Genomic DNA, 17,380 nt, shown 5'->3' on the forward strand with positions numbered 1-17,380 from the left:
CTGCAATGTTGTATGGATTAGAGACAGTGGCATTGAGTAAAAGACAGGTGGTGGACCTGAAGGTAGCAGAGCTGAAGATGTTAAGGTTTTCTTTGGGAGTGACGAGGATGGACAAGATTAGAAATGAGTTTATTAGAGGGACAGCGCATGTAGGATGTTTTGGTGACAAGGTGAGGGAGGCGAGATTGAGATGGTTTGGACATGTGCAGAGGAGGGACATGAATTATATTGGTAGAAGAATGCTGAGGATTGAGCCACCAGGTAGGAGAAAAAGAGGAAGGCCAAGAAGGAGGTTCATGGATGTGGTGAGGGAAGACAGGTAGTTGGTGTGAAAGAGGCAGATGTAGAGGCAGATGTAGAGGACAGGGTGGTATGGAGACGGATGATCCGCTGTGGCGACCCCTAATGGGAGCAGCCGAAAGAAGAAGAAGAAGATTATATATATATATATATATATATATATATATATATATATATATATATATATATATATACTGTATAGATTAAATATATTTATTTTCATATATATATATATATATATATATATATATATATATATATATATATTTATTTATTTATTTATATATATGAAAATAAATCTATCCATATACAGCAATTTATATGAGTGTATATACTGTATTTATTGTTTTATGGGGGTAAGAAATTTTTCTATAACATTATGAACCGAAGCATAAATTCAGATGCTCATTATAATAATTGGATCTCCATCATTGTGCAGAAATGGAGTCTATAAACACTCACTATTTTAATTAGTATTTTTTATTTATTTCTGCTAAATAATTTTCACATAAAATGCAAGAAAATAATATAATTTCATTAAAATGTTTAAAAAATAAGGATTTAATCCTTTAAAATATTCTGTAGTTTGATTTCAGTCATTTACAAGAGTATTTTGTCTTCATGCTCTATGTTGAGTTTGGTTTCACTAATAATAAACATACATTTGCAAAAAGCATCAATATTTGTTCATGCACATGTTGATAGGAGTATTAAAACTTGTATTATTTTAAGGTACATTTAGAACAGATAATTTAAAATTATATATTTTTATGATTTCATATTTTATATTGACAGCAATATAATAATATAATATACATATACAGCATTGTGCAAAAGTCACTATTAGATTGTTTCAGCAGTAGTATATTGATGAAAATTTATAATTATGAATTAATCTCTTTAGTAAAATTAAACCAAAAAAAAAAAGTTAATATTTGCACACTATTTAGAGCAAAAAAAAAAATTGTTTCAGGCTAAAGTGGCTAGTATTTAGTGTGACCTTAAACAATAGCAGGAACGGGGCTCTCATGAACCTAAATGAAATGCAGAGGTGGCCAAAGTACACACATTCTTCACTCAGTAGAAGTACAGATTCTGATGTTTTAAAAGACTCTAGTGAAACGTGAAAGTTCCCCTTTGAAACGCTATGCATGACCGCGCTCTTAACACGTGTGTAATGTGACCAATAGGCGTTGGGACATGGCGTCATCGGCAGGCGATGTCGCGTAAACAGGAAGCTACAAATGGCTGCGAGATGGACGATGCTAGCTTCTGCTTGTTCAGGTACGCGCTGTTTTGCTGTGTTTTTCTGATCGAGTGATGGCAGGCAGACAGAATTACCGTAAGTGTGTTTATCCGTGTCCGCGTTTTGTTACCAGAAAGGATTCGCATGATCGGTGTGTTGTTTGCTTAGGAGTTGAGCATGCACAATCGGCTCTCGAGGGAGTCGATTGCTCGCATTGTATCAGCCTGGCTATGCGCACGCTTCGGTCCCGGAGAGCGCTCTTTGAGAAGAGCGCCCCCCAGTAAGCTGGATGAGTGTTTTCTGTGTCCTGTGTCACTTCCTCAGCGCTGGGGCCTTCCGTTTTTTCCTGATCTGCACACCGAGGTGTCCAGATTCTGGGAAACCCCTTACTCCGCACGTACTTCTTCCCACCACTCCTCGCTCTACGCTATGTGGTTGGGGCTAAGGCGTGCGGCTACGGGGTGATGCCACGTGGGGAAGAGATGCTAGTCAGCTATCTCTCCCCTAGCGTAGCATCGTCGCTGAAGGCTCCGGTGTTCACTACTAAGGTGCTATGTGCTACATCGGCTTATGCAGCAGCGTGCCAGGCTGCGGGTTGTCTCCACACAATGGGTGTGTTGCAGGCATACCAGACTGACCTGCTGCGTGATTTGGATGAGGGACTTAGCTCTGGGGTCGCTGATATTAAGGAGTTGCGTTGCGCTGCCGACTTAACCCTTCGGGCCTCGAAAGCACACGGCGCAGGCCGTTGGTCCATCCATTGCGGCCCTGGTAGCCACAGAGAGGCATCTGTGAGAGGACGGTTACACGATTCAGTTCGCGTCTTCCTCTCCCCGTTTCAACGGGATGTGTCCCACCCTAAAGGGGCCCGAGCAGACTCTTGTCTTTAAACAAAAACAAAAACACACTCCTGGGGAAAGGAGCCATCGAGGTGGTTCCCCCCTTGGTCCCAGAGTCAGGCTTCTACAGCCCGTAATTTATCGTTTCCGAAGAAGGATGGCAGGTAGCGTCCCATTCTAGATCTTCACTCCTGAGTCCGGGGAGGCTGAGGCCCAGGACTCGACCCAGAGTGCCTGTTTGGGATCTGGCAGTTGCGATGGCAGCTCTATCAGAGCCCCCCTTCGAGCAATTGGTCGAGGTGGCCCTTAGGTTTCTGTCTATTAAGACCAACTTCCTCTTGGCAATTTCCTCCCTGAAGAGGATCGGGGATCTGCAAGCTCTGTTCGTGGCCCCGTCTCACCTGGAGTTTGCCCCTGGCATGGCCAAAGTGTTTCTCTATCTAAAACCTGGGTACTAAGGTGCCTTCAGCTCCCTCACAACCCGTCATGTTACAGGCATTTTGCCCTCCTCCATTCACAGCCCCCGAACAGGAGCGACAGAACTTACTGAACACTTACCTCCGCAGGACGAGATGGGTAGTGGATGCGATTGTGTCGGCTCACGAGTCCTCTGGCCTCCCCGCACCGCTCGGGGTCCTAGCTCATTCCACCCGGAGTATGGCGGCCTCTACAGCCTGGTCTGCTGGAGTGTCACTCCAAGACATCTGTGACGCTGAGGGTTGGCCTTTGTCAGGTTCTATGACCTTGACCTCAGAGCCACCCCGGGCTCCTCTGTCCTACGTGCAGGTGCCGAGGCCCTCACTCTCTAGGCAGGGTCTAGTTAGTGTGGCTTGATTGGACACTTGTTCCCATAACGTTTCGACACAGCTTAAGTTCCCAAAGGGGAACATTTCTAGGTTACGACCGTAACCCTAGTTCCCAGAGGGAACGAGACGCTGCGTCTCCGTGCCACACTCCCTGCATCCCTGTGGCGCTTACCTTCTCCCGCAGGAGCTAGCGTCTTGTCTATCTCGCTGCCATTTGTAGCTTCCATTTTACGTGACTTCGCCCGCCAATGATGTCATGTCCCAACACCTATTGGTCAGATTACACACGTGGTTCAGAGCGCGGTCACGCAGGGGCGTTCCCATAGCGTTTCGACACAGCTTCTTGTTACCTTGGGGAACTAGGGTTACTGACTGTACTTTTTCACTCAAGTTAAAGGAAAGAAGTTTGGGCTCTGACATGTATTTAAGTAAAAAGTAGTGATTATTACTACCTGTTTTAGTGTCACGCTGGTAACTGAACCTTACATCATATTAATATCTTCATATTAAAACCATAATTAACATTATTATTATTAATAACACAAGCAGATAAAAGATGATGATGATCAGATGATCAGGAATGTCTCTGTTCTCAGTCATGTTTACATCACATCACTGACTCCCTCTATCTCATCCACGTTACCCCCACACTTCTTACTGCCTTCTGCCTGCTCATTGTGAGCTTCAGAAACTAGTCTGTGGTGTGTAAGAGAAAATGAGAAGAAGTGAGTCACGAGTCTGGTTTGAAAATGTAAGAAAAAGAAAGTACAGATATTTGTGTAAAAATCGTATCAGGTGAAAGTAAAAAAAAAATCTAAATAGTAAAGTAAAACTGATACCAAAAAAATCTACAGTATGAGTATTTGTTACTCCTCATCTGTTATAAAATGAAACCCTAAATAATTTAATTGCTATAACTAAATATATTATAGTATTATAGTTATAACTATAACTATAATTTGTTTTAATATTTCATTTCAAAATAATTCCTGTGAAAAAGGTCTATTGCATTAGTTTAGAACCAATGATTTTAATATAATTTTAGTCTATTGTCTAAAATAAATGAGAAGATAAAGAAATGTTTTGTCACCAATGCAAAAAGGAGATTGCATAAAAGACCAATAGAGGCAGCAAACATCATCGCTTTCAAAAGAAACAAGATTTGACTGTTCACTTCCTGGAGTCATGTACACTTTCAACCTGCTTCTTTTTTTTTTGATTGGTTATATCATTTACAGATTTAGATCATTTACACCCAACACCGCAAGAAAGAAGGTTCTATAGAACTCAGCTGGGACCCACCTGGGAAACATTTTTCCTCCCTACATTTACTTTTATATAGTTTATTATAGAACCGTACATCCCGTTTGTCTAATTTTGAACTAGGCAACTCTGGCCATTATTTGTTCCCAGACAATGAACAACATAAAATGGGCATCCACGTGTGCAGGAGAGCTCGGTAAACTTGGTCGGTTTGAAGGCGCCTTTGCTGACAAGGAAAATGCTGGGGGCGGCTGGGGGTCCTTTTTAAACACTAAATCACTGACCCATAAACTTTACTCTAACCCTCACCATGTGTCTTTACTAATTTAAAAGATAAAAGAGCTCACACACTGTAGGACTTTCACTTTACTGGTTGAGCTGTAAACCTGTCTCGCCTTTACCAGTCATGGAGATGATAGGCTCTTCTGCTGTGAAGACTGTAACTTCATCTAAGGGGCATATCCGTACACCTGAATTTTTGTCACTGCTAGTAATCCTCGACATGAATTACAGCTTGTCCATGCCACACTAAAGTTCTTGGCAAACATTCTTCTGCTTCTGGGTCAGCAGTGTGGGGATGGACTTGGCAGTATCGCCTGGACTGTTTCATATAACACACTGATATTAGCAGCACTGTTGTTTTCTGATGATCATCATGCAAAAGATGTTGAATGGTTTTGACATTGGGGTTTGAGCTTGTTGAAGTTCCCTTTCAGAAAGTCGAAATGATTTGGGAAAGCGCCCGAGTGTTCATGCTCTGAAATAATGTTTGTAATCAGTCAAAAATTGGATGCTGGCCATCACAGATGAGGTGACATCACGACCAGGAGTATAAAGCACATATCAATAAAGGCAGAGGCAGCTTCTGTTTTTTTAAAAGTGCTCTGTGTGTTTGTGTTGTCTGTGATATTGTTTGTCATATTGTTTGTCAAAAAAAAGAAAAAAAAAAAGAAAAGGAAAATAAAAGCAAGCAAAAAAATTAAGCACACTTTCCAGCTGTGCGTTTCCTTCCTGCCCCCGCTATACCATGGGAGAGGGGGGATACACACATCTTGTGTGTTGCTTGTTTGGGAGCGGAGCATGCTTAGTCGGTTCTCGAGGAAACTGCCTGTGTTCACTGTGCTCGCATGTCTTTTCGTTCGCTTCGCACCTGCTGGACACTCTTCAAGGAGGGTGCCCTAGCTCCTTCGGGGTCTGGTCCCGCTCTCGGCGAGGCAGAGTGCCGTGCCAGCTCCTGAGGTTCGCAGATGGACCTCGCAGAGGGTTTCGAGGTCGATATAATTTGGCTGGCTCATGAGCAGAAAGTGCTTTCATCTAGTAAATTGTATGAGCGCTTTCTGACACCCATTTCACAACCTCCGCATCGGGGTCTTCCCTTTTTTCCCGAACTGCACACCGAAGTGTCCAGGTCATGGGTTAAACCTTATTCGGCCTGCCCCAGTTTGGCCCCCACAGTTCTACTGTGTATTCCCACATTATGGGGCGAAAAGAACATGGTTATGAGTGTCAAAGAGACGCTTGCCACCTATCTCTCTCCCGGAATCGCCTCCTCTCTTAAAACCCTGACATTACCCACAAAGCCCCTAAGCAATACATCAGTGCTCCTGGGTAAAGCCTATGCTTCAGCAGGTCAAGCCGCTGCTTCCCTGCACACCATCGTGGTTTTGCAGGCATATCACGCTGACTTGCTGCATGAGTTGGCTGTGGAAGGTGCCTTGGACGGCCGTTTTGATGAGCTTCGCCCGACGGAGGATCTAACTCTCAGAGCCACTAAGGAGACCGCTATCATCAAAATGTGGACTTTGCAACCAGAGGAGAAAACACGCTGGATGTTGTTTACACAAACATCCGGGGGACATACCGGGCGAAGCCCCACCCCCACCTCGGGTACTCAGACCACATCTCTGTAATGTTGATCCCAGCCTAGACAACAAAGAATTTTATGTATGGATGCTGTTCATTGACTTCAGTTCAGCATTCAACACAATCATTCCCCAGCACCTGATCAAGAAGTTGAGCCTGGTGGGCCTGAACAGATCCCTCTGTAACTGGATCCTGGACTTCCTGACTGGGAGACCTTAGTCAGTCCAAATCGGAAACAGCATCTCCAGCACCACCACACTGAACACTGGAGCCCCTCAGGGCTGTGTGCTCAGTCCACTGCGGTTCACTCTGCTGACTCACGACTGTGTAGCAATGCACAGCTCAAATCATATCATCAAGTACGTCGATGACACGACCGTGGTGGGTCTCATCAGTAAGAACGCAGAGTCAGCATACAGAAAGGAGGTGCAATGGTTAACAGCCTGGTGTGAAGCAAACAACCTGTAACAAGATAACATCCGCTGACAGCAAAACAGCATTGTGGACGACCCCACACACCACTTACATAAACTCTTCACTCTCCTACCATCAGGGAAGCGGTTCCGAAGCATTCAGGCTGCCACATCCAGACTGTGCTATATTTTTTTTTCTCAAGCCATCAGGCTCCTCAACAAAGAACTAAACTGAACTCTCACACACACTCACACACACTTACACACAACTGTGTGACTGATCTGCACAATTTTACCGGACTCAACACACACTCATACTCACTTCGTGTGACTGATCTGCACAAACCGGACTCAACACACATCATACACTGCGCACACCCACCATTCAGTACCAAATCAAATCAAATCAAATCAAATTTTATTCATCACATACACATACATACAGGGTACGACATGTAGTGAAATGTTTTATACAATGGTCCAGCATGAGGGAATAGGATGGGGGAAAAGAAAAGGAGGCAGATAAATAAGTATAAGGTATAAGAAAACTATATAAAATAAAATAAAAATTAATAAAATAAAATAAAAGAATATAAGGTATAAAGATATATAAAAAAGATAATGTATGAAACAAATATACATATAAACAGTAAACAATGTGTAGTAAAAAATGTAAACAATAGGCAATTTGTGGTGGGTTGTCCATAAAGTGTCCGTGTGCGGTATGGTGTGGTGTAAGGGTCCGTAAAGTGTCCATGTGCAATATGGTGTGGTATGAATAAAAAAAAAAAGCGCACTGTGCTGTGCAAGTCCAGAGTTTAAAGTGTCGTGGTGCGAACGGTGAGATATGTTTAAAGTGACGTGGTGGGAAGGTGAATATATGTACAGAGAAGTGTGATGATGATGGAGAGAGTGGGCCAGTTCTAGATCCTGGGTGTTTCCTGGTTTAAACACCGGATGGCCTGCGGGAAGAAGCTCCTCCTCATTCTCTCTGTGTTCGCTTTCAGGGAGCGGAAGCGTTTTCCTGAACGCAACAGAGAAAAGAGTCCATTGTTGGGATGGCTGAGGTCCTTCATAATCTTCCTAGCACTTGTCCAGCACCGTGTGCTATAGATGTCCTGCAGGTTAGGGAGCTCAGTGTGGATGGTACGTTCAGCTGAACGCACTACCCTCTGGAGGGCTCGTCTGTCCTGCATGGTGCTGTTCCCGAACCAGGAAGTGATGCTACCCGTCAGGACGCTCTCAATGGTGCAAGTGTAGAAGGTCTTAAGCACCTGAGAGGGTAGTTTAAAGTCCCTTAAGCGTCTCAGATGGTACAGACGCTGCCGGGCCTTCTTCACCAGGGTGTTGGTGTGACAGGACCAAGACAGATCCTGTGTGATGTTAACACCAAGGTACCGGAAACTGTCCACTCTCTCCACTGGGGTCCCGCTGATGTTTATAGGTTGGTATGACCGCTGCCGCTTTGTGCTGAAGTCCACGATCAACTCCTTAGTCTTGCTGACGTTCAGGAGAAGGTTGTTCTCCTGGCACCATCTCTTCAGGTTTTTAACCTCCTGTAGGTAGGCCGTCTCATCGTTGTTGGAGATCAGACCCACCACAACAGTGTCGTCAGCAAACTTGATGAATGTGGCCCCACAGTCATGTGTGTACATTGAGTAAAGCAGGGGGCTCAGAACACAACCCTGGGGGGCGCCAGTGCTGAGGGTGAGGGTGGATGAGGTGTGTTTTCCCACCCGTACGGCTTGTGGTCTGTCTGTCAGGAAGTTAGAGATCCATTGACACAGCGGCTGGCTGAGTCCCAGGACCTCCAACTTAGAGGTGATTGTGGAGGAAATTATGGTGTTAAACGCTGAACTGTAGTCCACGAACAACATCTTTGCATAATTTCCATTTCTTTGGTCCAGGTGGCTCATCGTGGTGTGGAGAAGATGAGCAATGGCGTCCTCAGTAGAGCGGTTCTGACAGTACGCAAACTGTAGTGGGTCCAGTGTGTCTGGTAGTGATGCAGCGATGAAGTTTTTGACCAGTCTCTCGAAGCACTTCATCACTACTGAGGTCAAGGCTACAGGGCGGTAGTCGTTAAGGCAGGTGAGCCGGGGTTTCTTCGGGACAGGAACAATGGTGGACTGTTTGAAACATGAGGGGACAACAGACTGTTCCAGTGAGAGGTTGAATATCTCCGTGAACACCGGTGCTAGCTGGTCAGCGCAGGCTTTTAGAACGCGGCCTGTGATGCCATCTGGTCCTGCTGCCTTCCTGGTATTCACTCTCTTGAAAGCCCTCCTCACGTCATGCTCCGAGATGGTGAACGTGTTTACCTCTCTGGCTCTCTCGGCGTGCACGCTGGTTGTGCCGCTAGCGTGGTTAGCTGCAGCCTCGAAACGAGCGTAAAAGGTGTTTAGCTCGTCTGCCAGAGAAGCATCCGCATTCACCATTCTAGAAGATGGTGTTTTATAGTCTGTTATTGTTCTTAGTTCCTGCCACAGGTTCCTAAAGCCACCATGTTGAACCTGTGACTCTAGTTTCCTCCCGTAGCGCCGCTTTGCTTCCTTCACCTCTCTGCGAACACTGTGAGACGCAGCCTTGTATCTGCCATGTCCCCGGTGGCGAGCCCCGTGTTGTAGGCAGCGGAGCGGGATCTCAGAGCGTCGCGGATGGTTTTATCCACCCACGGCTTCTGGTTGGGAAACGTTCTGATCGTGGTTTTCTGCACTGTATCATCAACTAGTTTCCCGATGAATCCCATAACCGCTTCCGTAAACATGTTGACGTCATCAGAACTGCGCCGGAACATGTCCCAGTCTGCGTCATCCAAAGCGTCCTGCAGAGCGGCTAATCCACTCACACTAATCATTACCACAAAAATGTTAACAGGCCGTTTTTGCAAATCTGTTCACTTTATCTCTGTTGCTGCTGTATGTATAATTGCACAATATTGTCTCAGCGATAACCTTGCCTGTCAGAACACTTGAGCACTGCAGGCATTACCGCCTCAATCACCAAGGAAATGCCCCCTCCCAACCAGCTGCTCGGAAATAGCGTCTAATTTTCTGGCACTTACAAGGACGCCTGAATCCTCCAGACAGTGCCAGATTGTCTTTAGGCTTGCCCTGATCACTCTCCAGCGTATTCTCTGTTTTGTTTCTTCTTTCGTTTGTAACCTGACCATTCTGTCCTCCGGTTTCCGGCTTGGCTCGGCTCGTGCTGAGCGCGCTCCGGTTTCCAGCTCGGCTCTGCTCGCGCTGAACGCGCTCCGGTTTCCTGCTCGGCTGGCTCTGCTCGCGCTGAACGCGCGTTTCGGTTTCTTGCTCGCGCCAAACGCGCGTTTCGGTTTCCGGCTCGCACTGAACGCGCCCCAACTTCCGGCTTGGCATCCTCACCCTCCGCGCACATCGGCTCCCTGAATCAACTCCCTGAATCGGCTTCCCGATTTAGCTCTGCACAGCTTTTCTCCCCTGCTCTTTTTGCATCTGCCTTTGATCCTATAACCTGAACTATCTGACACTTGCCACCTTCAGTGCTTCAGGGCACGGCCAGCTCCCTCCTTGGTCTCCACCCAGCATTAGCTTAACCGCTCTCTCATGAGATTTAGGTTCAAGTTGCTGACCATCAAGCAGGTCGTGCTTTAAATCAGATCCGAGCACTGGTTGGTCATGGTAGATCTAAAGGATGCGTGCTGTCATGTATATATCCAACTTTCTCACAGGAGGTTCCTGAAGTTCGCTTTTAGGGCAGAAGCTTACCAATATCGGGTTCTTTTGTTTGGCCTTGCTCTTTCACCCCTTACATTTACAAAATGTTGCTTGGGTTCCCCTGAGGTCTCAGGGCATTCGCATCCTCAACTACATCAGTTATTTTTTGATCCTAGCTCAGTCGGAGCAGTTGGCGGTCCGGCATCGAGATGTCGTTCTCGCCCACATAAGGGCATTGGGGTTTTGGCTGAATGCTGGGAAGAGTGTGTTTTCTCCATTACAAAGAACCACCTATCTCAGTGTCATATGGGATTCGACTACTTTGTGTTCTCAGCTTTTCCTTGCCTGCATTGTGGCCATCCTTACAGCCGTCAGCCTCTGTCAAGCAGTTACAGAAACTGTTGGGGCTTATGGCAGCTGCGTCCAGTGTGATTCCACTTGGCCTGCTGTACATGAGACCCCTTCATTGGTGGCTCAGGACCCATGGGTTCTCATGGAGGCGCAACCCCCTCTGAACTATCAAGGTCACGCGGCGATGCCTACGTGGTTTAAATGTTTGGGGAGATCCCTGGTTTCTATCTCTGGGCCCTGTGCTGGGAGTCCCTGTTTGTCGCTTAATGCTAATGATGGATACGGTCGCTCCGCCAGAGGTCTGTGGAAGGGGCCCTATCTACGCTGGCACATCAATTGCCTAGAGATGCTGGCCGAAGCATTTCCTCTCGGACCTCGGAGATCACCATGTGTCCGTACTGACAACAGTGTGGTGGTCTCCTACATCAACCATCAAGGAGGTCTACGTGGCAACCCACGTGGCAACCCACTGTGCAGGCTGGTGCACCAGATCCTATTTTGGGCCCAGGGGAAACTCCTCTTTTTGAGGGCGGTTTACATCCCGGGCCGGTTGAATGAGACAGCAGACACCCTGTTGAGGCAGGGGTTGAGACCCGGGGAATAGCGGCTCCACCCCGATGTTGCACTGTCCCCTCTGGGTATCCGTTACTCCTACAGCCCCGCTGGCTCAGGCATGGCTGAAGCTGCGTCTGTATGCTTTGGGTGGGGGTAAAATATGGCACCCCCGAACTGGGAAAGGAGATCCCTCTTTAGAAGAATCTCCCCTAGAGGGTGCTCAAGGTGAGCTATCAGGTCCACGAACCATGGTTTGCTCGGCCACCTTGAAGCTACCAGAAGGAGACTGACTTCGTCCCAGCAAACTCTCTCCAGAACTCCTGGAAGCAGCGCGACAGGGAAAAAAGTGTACAGACGCAGCATCACAGACGTCCCGGAGTGACACTCCAGCGGACTCAGCCGTAGAGGGTGCGACACTCCGGCGGAGCGAGCCCTGACCCCGATCGGAGCGGGGACCAGGACTCGCAGCCGAACAGCTGCACCGACCGCCTCCAAGGACTCGTCCTGTGAAAAAACACAGCCGGGCCTCGTAACCACTGGTCGGAAGCCATTAACAGAGGAGGGCAGAATGCCTGTAACACAACACATCGTGTGGGAGCACCCAGCCTTGTGTAAAGAAACACTCTGGGCATGCCAGGGGGTAACTCCAGGCGGGACGAGGCAACTGGACAGGCCAAGACAGGTACTCTAAATCGCGTCCCGGGCCACAGCCTCCAGGCGCCGCGGAGGAAACGTGTCACCAATGGGACCTACCCAGCGAACACGGAAACCCTCAGGGTCGAAGATGTTAACTCTGCGGCAAACTGTACCTGCAAAAACGCCAGAACTGAACCGACCGGGCAGTTAATTGGGTCCAAGTCATGGTGCTCACACGACCGAACAGTCGCCTTCGTGCGGCGTACGAACTCCTCGTGGAGGGAGCTCTGGCGTGGAGAAGGGCCTCTAGTACCTCAGTAGAGAGAACAGCCGCTATGAACCGTGCCCCCTCAGGGGCCACAGCCACAGCTTCCTCAACTCCGGGCGGGGGTGAACCAGGGTCCCGCCCGCCATCAAGGTGCTACCAGGAGGAGACAGACTCCGTCCCGGCGAACTCTGACCAGAACTCCCGAGAGCAGTGCGATCGGGGGAAAGGCGTAGAGGCGTAGCCTCGGCCAAGACCGTCCCACGGCAGCCACTGTCTCGACAGGGCGTCTGCTCAGACATCCAACAAGAGGACCTCTCGCGCCAGTTGTTTGCAAGGGGCGAGACCGGAGGCCCCCCCCTGGTGGTCGATGTACGAGACCACCGCAGTATTGTCCATGCGGACCAACACATTGCGATGTGTCCATGCGGACCAACACATGGCGATGTGTACGCTGCTCCCGGCAGGAGCAGCGTACTGCGGCCGTTGAAGCCTCCTGAGAGGCGGCGGATAATCCCCATCCGCAATGAACTTCGGGTGGAATAAGGGAGTTAACCGCTGGAGTGGTGCCGTGGAGGGACATGCACCGTAGCATGAGGTGCACACCGCCTACCAAGACGCAAGCCATCAAGCCTAATCACCACAGCCCGTTCACTAGAGGTGAGGACGATCCTTAGGTCGTCCAGCCCCTCCTCGGGTTTAGAGTGTCGCCAGGGGCCCCTAGGACCACCCCGCGGTAATCGGGAGGCAACGCACTCTTACCGAGCTACTACGTACCGGACGTACCAGGGCGAGGCTGCCTCCGAGCAGCCCCATTATAGCGGCGAGGAACTACCACCGAAACGCCACCGCGGTTCCCTAAACCCGCCAGAAACCCCCCTTACCTACAGCGCTACCAGGTCAGGCCAGGAGGGGTCACCTTGGCGCTCAAAAGGAAGCTCGCAACATCCCCCATAGCAGGCCAGCCTGGTATGGCAGCAACACACTCATCGTGTGGAAGCAAGCTGCAGCCTGACCTGCCGCGTAGCCCTACCTACCAGAGCCAAGCGGCTCTCTGTAGGCAAACCGATAGCCATCACAGACGCATCACTTGGGGAGAGATAGCTAGCGTCTCTACCTCAAGCGGCATCGTCCCGTAGCAGACGTTCCTTAGCTCCAATAACATTCGCGCACAAGGAGAAACATCGGAAAAGCACGTGCACACACGGGTAGAGAATGAAGCTAAGTTTGTGCAGTGGTAGAGAATTGAGAGGTCAGTGGAGGATTGAAGGGATCAGTGGAGCAATGGTAGAGGATGACAAAACCACCAAACTACCAAACCATGTAGCGAATTCAAAATACTCTCTAATGTACATGTAAGGATGTTTCTCAGGCAGTCTCTCCAGGAAGTAAAACTTCTTTTATGTTGTATCAGATGGTTGTTTTGTGTCATGGACAGGAAGGATCCTTGACAATATGGTCATCCTGCAATCTTCTAGCTGCTAGCTCTCTGTACCTTGCAGCTTGCAGATTTGAAGCAGTGTGTGATTCATATTATTGGTGTTGCTGACGTTTAGGTTATTAGACTGTTGATGTTTTATACTAATGATGTATAATTAATGATTTAGAAATTACATGAGTTACAGTCAGTGTTGTTTTAACAACATTAGATTCAAATTTGTCTTTATTTTTTTTTTATTTTGCATGAGATTAAACACAGCCATCCAAATTTTTTTTTACATCTTTATCGTTTTTGCGGATAACCACAGTCAGCTTCTAGCTGAAGAAGTGGTGGTGGGGTGGAGGATGTTTGTCCTTTCTTACTCAAAGAGGAAATGTTTTCTTATTTTCAAACTACCATCCTACCCTCCCACCACACCACACACTCTCTCTCCTCTTCTGATTGGCTATAACCCCATTGTGGAGATCATATCTACGTTATTATTGTATATTTAAATGATAACACATTTTAACGATCATCATCTTCATCAGCAGCAGCCATGTTCTGCCGTTCTCTTCTGCTGGTTCTTTTGGGGCTCTCCTGCCTTCAGTCCTTCACCATGCCAGAGAGTAAGATTTATTTGTGTATTTTAAATATAGCAATTAACCTTTTATCTTAACTAAATTCTAATTATGTGTGTTTGTGTGTTCACTGTAAACCGGGAGTCTGATTTATATTAGTGTACATATTAATTATTTTCTGGGTTTTAAAAAAATTAAAACTATCACATTTTGAACCCAAGCAAGAATTCAGATGTTCAGAGAAAATCTGCGTTTTTTTCAACATAGTGCTGAGATGGACTATATAAACACCCTCAATTTCCTGGTTTTTTTTTTTTTTTTGCTGAATAATTGTTTGTAAAAAAATTAAAAAATTAGAACATTTCATAAAAAATTTAGATAAAAAATACTGATGTAATCATTATTACATATTATTATAGTTTAATTTATAGAATTTGGATTTATACAGTCATTTAATTAAAATTATACAGATCAATAATTAATATTTAAATAATTGTAAACATTAGTGTATATTGAGCCAGAGATATATATTCAGATAAATAGTGGAACCTTGCATAAAGAGCATAATTCTTTCCAGAATCTAACTCGTAATGTGAAACAATTTTTCCCATATAAGTTCATATAAAATACGTTAATGCGTTCCATGGCAAAAAAAATACTAAAAGCTTTTTATATGTAACATTTATTAAAAGACAATAACTTATAAATTGTTAAGGAGCAGAAAACATAATCTTTTCTTCTATCGTGGAACCAACCAACCTGGAACATTGTCGAGAATACAAAACCGTTGTGTAGATATTCTAGTCACTCCCTTTGAAGCATCTATCTCATAAATCTTGCATTTGTTCTTGAGGATAGTGTAAATCATTGATGTAGCTGATGCTAGATCAGCCACACTCGCCCCTTATGCCCTCGTTCTCGCTTTTCAATGATTTTAAGTTTCATTTCTACGGTTATTTTTATCCTCTTATGGCTGTCTTCTTGTGGATTTTTTTTCAGGGACATTTTTGAAAGGGTTATTAAACTTCAAATAAAAAAAGAAAATCACAAATAACGTCTAAACACAAGTTTGGAAAAATGTATGATCACAAGCGACACTAACATGTTAGCGGAACGAGTGCTAAACACAGACTGATGTACACGGGCTTGGAAAGTCCCGGTGCACAAGCGAGTGACATGAAGAGGGGACGTCCCCTTTCCACGTCACTCGCATTGCGAAATGTCACTCGTTAAGAAAGTGATTTTTTTTTTACAATTTATTTTGCTCGACATGCGAATTACTCGTTAAGAGAGGTGCTCGTTAAGCGGGGTTCCACTGTGAATATATATTGCAATACAGTACACACAGTACTGTACAAAAGTCAATTAGATTGTTTTTGCAATAGATACAGGAAATGTTTTTAAAAGAATAAAAAAAGAAAGAAATCTGGAAAAAAGATCACGCCTGATGTAGATAATTATAAAAAGGCCTCATGATTTTAATATAACTTCAGTCTTTATTCTGAAATAAATGAGTAGATAATTTAATATTTTGTTACAGATGCAAATGGACCAGATCAGTGCTGTTTTGAGTTTCATAAAACCCCGGTGCCTCCAGCGATCATCGTCAACGTTAAAGAAACGAGATTCGACTGCACACTTCCTGGATTCATGTACGATTTCAACCTGCTGCTTTTTTTAGATGATTTAAATCAGTTGATTCACAGATCACAGCTCTGATCTTTATCTTCTTTCCCCTTCAGTCTTACAACAAAAAAAGGGTTCCAGATTTGTGCGGACCCTGAGGTGGACTGGGTGAAGCAGATCATCAAAATTATAACAGCAGCTTGGTCTCAAGCATGAGATTCTAATTAGATTAAAATGCTGTTTAAAGCAAATTGATGTCTTGCCTAACAGGAAAAGATTTTTTTATATATCAGACCTGCACCTGTAACTGCACTGATTATTAATATTTTCTATGCAAATTAAAGGACATTTATAGCTCACAGACTCCTGGTTTGCTTCTCTGAAAAATTTATTTTTTAGAAAACTAATAAAAGAAGGCTATAAAGTTTTTTTTTTCTACAATGGAATGATCTAAATGTAATGATTATGGATAAAAAGGAAAAAATATCTAGAAAGAGTTTGGATGTGATCAGTATCAGGAATCAGAGGAGATGCTGGTGGAATGTATAATAAAACATGGATTTAGTATCACACAGAGAGAAGAAGCATCAGAGAAACAGGAACTGAAGCATTTCTAACAGTTTTCATGAACATTAGAAGAAATTTGAAAGAAATATTTTTCAAATCTTTGCCCACAATCATGTTAAAACTGTGACATCATCTACCAACAATGTAGACATCTGTGATCTATCCAAATGATCTAATCATCTCAACATGTACTCTAAATACACTCAATAAAAATCAGAACATTTCTGTTGATCATTTATTGCAACAATAATAATATTAGTGAAGAATCTGAGGTGGATAAATGTTTACATTCTGATGAAAGTTTAAGTGGAACTGGTTCTCTGAGTAGCTCAATGTCGGCTACAGAGGTGGGTAGAGTAGCCAAAAATTGTACTCAAGTAAAAGTACTGTTACTTCAGAATAATATGACTCAAGTAAAAGTAAAAAGTAGACATCCAAATAATTACTTGAATAAGAGTAAAAAAGTACTTGGTGAAAAAACTACTCAAGTACTGAGTAACTGTTTAGTAACGTCTGATTTATTTTTTAACACAAGACAACAATCAGACAGACAAAAATACAAAATAATCTTAAGGCAAATTATGGCTCATCCACTCAATTAAATAAATTTGAATTAATTAATTACAAAATAGCTTAAATTAAAATAATTCAGGTAAATTTAAGTACTTAATAAATAAAATAATAATAAATACAAAATAAATACGCACAAGTTACACAAATTTCCAAACCTTTATACTTTTTTACCGGGCAGAACTAGAACGAAGCAGCCCATAAATTCTCATAAACTGTGTGTGTGTGTGTGTGTTTATGTGTGTCTCCAGTGACAAAACAACAGAAGGAAACACACACATTTCCTACCAGGCATGCTGAACACCTCATAATGTAGCTGCTCTCTAGCACTTTCACTAAGGTGAAAATGCTTTCAATATGAGGCCAGGGGTGCGGGTTTTCCTC

The 17,380-nt window shown here is 45.0% G+C and overlaps 1 long non-coding RNA gene across 1 annotated transcript in view; it reads left to right on the forward strand.

Moving 5' to 3' along the window:
* The window catches only part of LOC310725936, a 54,711-nt gene extending 38,491 nt beyond the window's left edge, over positions 1–16,220 (forward strand). Inside the window, exon 4 of the long non-coding RNA XR_014533572.1 lies at positions 16,077–16,220. This is a non-coding gene — a long non-coding RNA (uncharacterized lncRNA). The remainder of the gene's footprint in view (positions 1–16,076) is intronic.
* Positions 16,221–17,380: the final 1,160 nt, after the last annotated feature.

This window comes from Silurus aristotelis (assembly GCF_946808225.1).
Source record: "Silurus aristotelis genome assembly, chromosome: 5".
NCBI lineage: Eukaryota > Metazoa > Chordata > Actinopteri > Siluriformes > Siluridae > Silurus > Silurus aristotelis.